Source organism: Pollicipes pollicipes, unplaced genomic scaffold, assembly GCF_011947565.3.
Source record: "Pollicipes pollicipes isolate AB1234 unplaced genomic scaffold, Ppol_2.1 Scaffold_6052;HRSCAF=7182_pilon_pilon_pilon, whole genome shotgun sequence".
Lineage (NCBI taxonomy): Eukaryota > Metazoa > Arthropoda > Thecostraca > Pollicipedomorpha > Pollicipedidae > Pollicipes > Pollicipes pollicipes.
This window is the reverse complement of record NW_023596805.1, coordinates 20,325,775-20,332,239: the sequence shown is the minus strand read 5'-3', so window position 1 is coordinate 20,332,239 and position 6,465 is coordinate 20,325,775.

The window sequence follows — 6,465 nt, the reverse complement described above, 5'->3', positions numbered from 1 at the left end:
GCGTCATATGTTCACGTCAAACCCGCGCATAGGTGGAGACGTGCGGGATGACAACGCCTTCAGCCTCCAGCCTCCTCAGCCTTAAACGGATGATGCTTAGTCCTCGTCCCGACAACGCCCGACAGGCATCCCAAGGAAGCCGTCCGGAGCCGGGCGACAGGCCGCGCCCAAATACTCGCTGACCAGCTCGCGCCGGGGGGGGGGGGGGGGATTCCGGTTAACGATCAGCTGACTGGCTGAGGGGCCTCCTCGCCGTGGAGGGGAAGGAGGGGGCTGCGGTTCACGGCCAGCCGGCCGTCTAGAACGGAACTGCGGAGCCGTTTGGAGTCAGTTCTTTGGACGCTTATTCGGAAAAATACGGTGAATGAAAATATCTGGGGCCGGAGAAAGCCGACCGCAATGAAGAAAGCGCTCTCATGAAGAGAAGGCAAAGACTAAGTGATGGTCATAGACCCTACCCAAGAGCTTTCTGAAACCCATCTGCAAATCCTGCTCAAAAATATTATCCCCCAGCACATGCCAGTTCGTAAAGACGGACGAAGCTGTTGGACACTGGGACAAGCTCCAGATTACCGACAGCGAATAGCTGGCAGGTCTGATGTGAACAGCGTATTTAGCAATACACCATCCGAATAAAATCACAGTTGAGTAGCTGGCAAATGTGTGACATGACACGGCCCCACCAAATGCTAGCGAAACTAAAATGCTTTAAGGGCATTTGTACTGCAACACGCGCGCTCCCTCCGCGTTCCAGCCCCTCGCTAATGATGTCACCCGATCGTGTGGTCGGTGGCTGTGGGTACAGAAAAATTGCAGCCAGCATCACACTTGAGCGTCAATTAGACCTCTAACAAAGCGTCGGCCCTCAGGGGCCCCGAAGCGCACACATGTCACAAAGGTTGGTCTGTACAACCGGCGACAACATCGCTTCTCACCTGCCGTGCTCTGCTGCGCCGCAGCGTCTGCCTGCCGGGTCTGCTACTGTGCTCGCAGTGCCGCCCACAGGCTTGGCCGAAGCGCGCGATCAACACACGCAAACACACGTGCACCACGCGCGCACGCCCAACCCCGACGACTTTTGCCCGGCTGCTGCTCAGCCCTGCCAGCCCCCTCCCCGCCAGCACACCTGACGTCAGCCAGTTGACGGGCTCTTATGTTGGCGACCTAGAAACGACGCTCCACGTCTGTCGTGCCGTGGTTTAAAACAGTGCCGATTGGCTCAGCTGTCAGCGCGTTTTAGTTGCTTCAAGAAAAATGGCATCCAAGCTCAAACAAGGAGGCGTGAATTTCTCACCGGCCACGTAGATGGCACTCCTCTGCAGCGCGAATCAGCGTAGCAAATGAATGCCAAACTCGGAGCCGGTGCAGAATGCTTGACTTAAGTGCACAATATAAACCCCAAATCACAACGTGATGAGCCCCAACGCTGCGCCTTGAACAGTAGGACGGCACTGACGCCATGGGCTATAGGGAAGGTGGGCACATGTCACGGAGTTCCGACAGACGATGTAAGATATTCAGATCAGTATCATCCTCCGTGGCTGATTTGCAACGGCTTGACGTTGATCTGATATGTGGGACGCGGTCCTGTCGAAATCAATGCAGGGTTTCATTCTGACATTCTAGTGCTCAAGAACGTCAAAGGTCGGAATTTGTCGGGTTCATGCAATGTTCATTGTCGTGTTCATTATGATGTTATTGTAAAATGGTACAATGACATGACTATCCTAATCATACGCCAAAATATCGAAAACATGGCCATGCGATTGACGAGGAACGCAGGCGGAGAATCCCAGGAAATGTTGGCATGGCTAAGCTGTCGAAACGAGCACCCCTCATTGACAAAATGTTTCAACCATGGCAACCAAGGGTTCTTTTCCCTGCTGCCTCGCCTGCCATATCCTATCCCTTCCCATCCTACCCTACCCCCCTCGCGGGCTGGGAAGCCCCTGCCAATGAAATATGCATAGTTAAATTACACTCTCAATTTCGTCTGACCGTCGCCAGGTTCACATCACCCGATCCAAAGCTCGGGCGGCGTTTCTGCTCGGCCGGCCGTCGGTCAGCGGTTTCTAAGGTCGTGTCAGCCGCTGTGACACACGTGACGCGCTCGCGTGCGGCCGTGACTGGTCGGATCGACCACACAGCTGCCGCGCGTGCTGGCCTGCTCAGCCGTCCAGACCTGAGACGCGACTCTTTCCAAAACGTCAGCCCGCAGCCTGGCCGACCCTGGCGCGCCAGAGCTCAGCCGTCCAGACCAGAGATGCGATCGTTTCCAAAACGTCAGCCCGCAGCTTGGCCGACCCCGGCGCGCTCGGCCTCCAACTCGCGAAAGCCCCCTGTGCTGCACTGCTGACCTGGCATGACCTCGCAAGTATTAAGCTGAAGGGAATTTTTCACATTTGAAGATGTTGAAGCCAAAATCAGATATGTTGAAGCAAATTCACGTTTAACTATTGGCATACTTTTTAAGTGGAAAAGGCTGTTCTAGATAGCGCAGTTCTTTGTTTGGTAGCTATGCTCTTCAATGCGTCATGGTTTGAAAACGTCATCGTACCTTACACAGCGTTGATTGACAGCCAATCGACGGCTGTCATATCTAGAGCGCACGAACGGCAGATATGGAGGCCTCGACAATCATGTTTTTCTCGGCCCCTATCGCCGCACGGCCTATGGAATGGCAGGATTTGAATGACGTTATTGTGACGTCATGAATGCCAAGGTGGCTTTGAAATACTCTCTCCGATAACATTCCCCTTTTCGTGGGCGTGCAGCTCAGAAACTGGAGCGGCTTAGGTCTTAAGAAAGGCAGGATCCCGAGCAACACCGAAAGGTCTTTAAGATGGCTATTTCAATTCAAAACTCCAGGCGAATGTGGTACATTTCCTTCAAATGGAATCTGTATTTGTAGTTTTTTATCTATGCATGAAATACGCATGAAAAATGCACACATCAGTATCATTCAGCGCACAACATGGTTTGTCTAAATTCAGTGACGCTATTTAAAGAGCAGTGATAAGAGGACTTGGACTATGGAGTCCAAATTACACCTTATACTCTAAGACTTCACTTTCCAAGAACAGCAAACGAGGAAGAGGTAGAGTTTATCATGACTGCAAAACATGCTTGCGATTTCACTCCCGTATCTCATACTAGTAAAGAATACGCTGCTTTCTCTCGAATTGCCCGTGTCAGCGGATGGCTTTGCACTGACAAAGAATAAATAAATACTGAATATTCAAACCGTGGAAAGTCTGCTCAGTTCATTACTCTGTATACAGCACAAGTAATAGCAGCTCCAGGAAAGTGGAGACATTTGTCACGAGACACTGCCATTGGATTTTGACATGTTCCCTCTGCTAACCTCACGGCATTTGAATGCGTCGCAATACCGCAGTGGCATACCCGTATTTCAGATAGCAATTCAGCCTCGAACACTGTGCTTGCTGTTCGTAAGTGGACACATTATGCAACCGCACGGAGTAAATATCGCACGACAGCTTTGAAGTGATCGGCATTTTCCCGTGCCACTATCCATGCCTCTTTGCAGGATGACCTTCTCTGCATCGTCTGTGATCGGAGCGGTGTGTCGCCGATACTTAACTGGATGGGAGAGGCGCGTCGCCGATACTTGACTGGATCGGAGTGGCGTGTCGCCGATACTCGACTTGATCGGAACGGTGTGTCGTCGATACTTGACTGGATCGGGGAGGCGTGTCGCCAATACTTGACTGGATGGGAGAGGCGTGTCGTCGATACTTGACTGGATCGGAGTGGCATGTCGCCGATACTTGACTGGATCGGAGCGGGGGTAGGACAATACTTGACTGGATCGGAGTGGCGTGTCGCCGATACTTGACTGGATCGGAGTGACGTGTCGCCGATACTTGACTGGATCTGAGCGGGGGGCCGGACAATACTTGACTGGATCGGGGTGGCGTGTCACCGATACTTGGCTGGATCTTTGCGTCGTGTTGGCCGTTATTTGACTGGATCTCAGCCTTGTGTTGGCTAATACCTAACTGGATCGGAGCGCATTAGAAGCACAGTATCCATACGATTTAATGTCAGTGAAAGACCAAAGTTCTTGAAATGTGAAGGCTTTCAGGCATTAATGCCTTCAAGCTGTTTTTTTCTGGTGATCATAACTCCACGTCGGGCTTAAAAGCACATGGAGCAGAGTCTCTCAAAGGCATCGAAGGCTTGAAGGCGTGTTTTGGGCCCATTCATGTCATACAAAGTCATGGGGCGCGGGCATAATGTCATACTTTACGATTGACTGGGAACAGGTTCCCCCACTGCCTTCGGGGACGCCGCCGCTGCGCTCAGCCCGGCGTCAGCAGCGCCATCTGTGCAATGCTGAGGAAACAGCCGTGCCGCGGTGCGGCTGGCTCCTGATCTAGTGACGCGGTTTGCGGGTCGACTGGAGTGCAGTTTAATTTAACACAATTGCAGGGGAAAAATTCACAGGCTATGTCATCCCTGTGTTCATCCCCGTAGAGGAGCGCGTCGGAGACGTACAGCCCAGACAGCATGTGGCGGCAGGGTGAACTGATCGCACGCGTCAACTCTAGCGGCAAGGACAAGAACCTGCTCTTCTGTAGGATATATAGAGTGCAGCACTGACCATCTGTCCGGTTGTTGTCATCCACCGCTTGATGCTAATGAATACTTGTGTCGTCGGGACCCGTCGGAACCCCTCTGTCCAGAGGTGTATAAGGGCTGGTTCCTCTCACCAGCTGGAGGTGCTCTTAGGTAGAAAAGTAAAGTTGTGCTCGTCCGCATCTTCTTTTACACCTTTCTTCGTGCTCTGCATGGGGCAGTCGCTACCGGGACCTTAAGCATAGCTTTGCCATGGAAATCATGGCTGGCAGGCCGCAACGGGCCGGTTTGATATTACCCACCGCAGATGGAGACCCACTGTCGCGGTGCCACTGTTCCCTCCCGTCAGATCTATCTAAAGCTTACTGGCATTGACTTGCATACAACTTCATATGGGAACGGCGTAACGCCGTTTTTCTGCAGCAAATGTGAATATAGATACGCTGATGGTTAGAGCGGTGTCATGCATGGCTGGAGATCGTTCTCGAAATGTGTGGGAGGGGTCCCCGGCAATCCACTGAGACCCAGTTCAGCATAAAAGGGCCCATCTTCTCCGACTTTCAAACACCTCAGTTTTGAACCGCTTTATTCTCAGAGGGCGGCTCTTGTTTACGATATTTGGAAAACTGTGGGTTTCTGTCGGCGACAAATTGAACCAAAATGTACCAGGCCATCCAGCCTTGCAGGGAACCACCTTTATATTCTTCCAGGAAGTCATTTATATGCAGGCGGGGGCTTCTTTACATGCTAACGAGGCCATGCATAAGATTGACCCGTTTTAAAGCAACTGAGACACTCCTTCATAACCAGAAGGTCTTTGAGAGTCAAAACGAGCCCTTTGCACTCAAAAGGTTCATGAATGTCCGGAGGGTCGTGAGAATATGTTAGTAAAGAGCCCTGAGAGCCTGAAGATACCCTGAGCAGCTTGCGGGATCCTGGTGGCCCCTCAGCGTCAAGAAAGGTCCCCTAGTGTCCAGAGGGCCCTGAAAAGGATGGCGCCTCGAGCGCTAGGCACGACCTCTGAGCGTTCAGAGTACCTCTGAGCGAGCGACAGGCTGCCAATGCTCCAGAAGGGATCTCAATCGGCGGGAGGGGCTTTCGAGTTGCCAAAAAAAGTATTGAGCACCTAAAAAAGATTGTCGAGGAGGTCGTAAGGGTACGCCCAGGGACTCTGAGCGACCAAACGAGCTGTCAGCCCACAGCAGGCCCTCGGCAGCCAGAAGAGCCCCCATATGGCCAGATGAGGTCCCGAACAGCTTAAAGACCACTGGGCGACCAGAGGGCACTGGGAAGATGCGGAGTCTTATAAGCTTGCTAAGGGCCCTGGGCGTCCGGAGAGCACCAGAGCAACCAGAAGGGCCCATTACCATCCGGAGGGGCTCCCGGAGTGGTCTCTGAGCGGCCAAAAGAGCCCTGAACAGACTGCGAGTGTTAAGCGGGTCATAAGTGTACATCTAGATGGCTCTGGCTGAGCGGGTCAATAGGCCTGATTAGCCAGACGACCAGTCAGTCACCAGAAGGGCTCATGGGCAATAACAGGTGCTCATTGGTGACCTGAGGGGTAAGTGAAGCCCTTGCGCAGTCAGTGCGTGCACGCCGACCAGGTACTCCTCAATAGCCAATGGGTCCTCAGTGGCCCGGGGCCCAGAGACCCTGAGCCTTGAGACCCTGAGGCCCTGAGCCCATGGCTCTGAGCAGGTAAACAGCCAATGAACACCCAAAGCGGCCCTGCCAACACATATGTATATCTCTGAGTAACCGCTACAACCCCTGAGCAGCCAAAGAGCCCGTGCGGGAGACCCATAGTGGCCAGCAGCGAATTCGAGAGGCCAGAGGGATCCTAAGCAGCTAGATGGGGCTAAG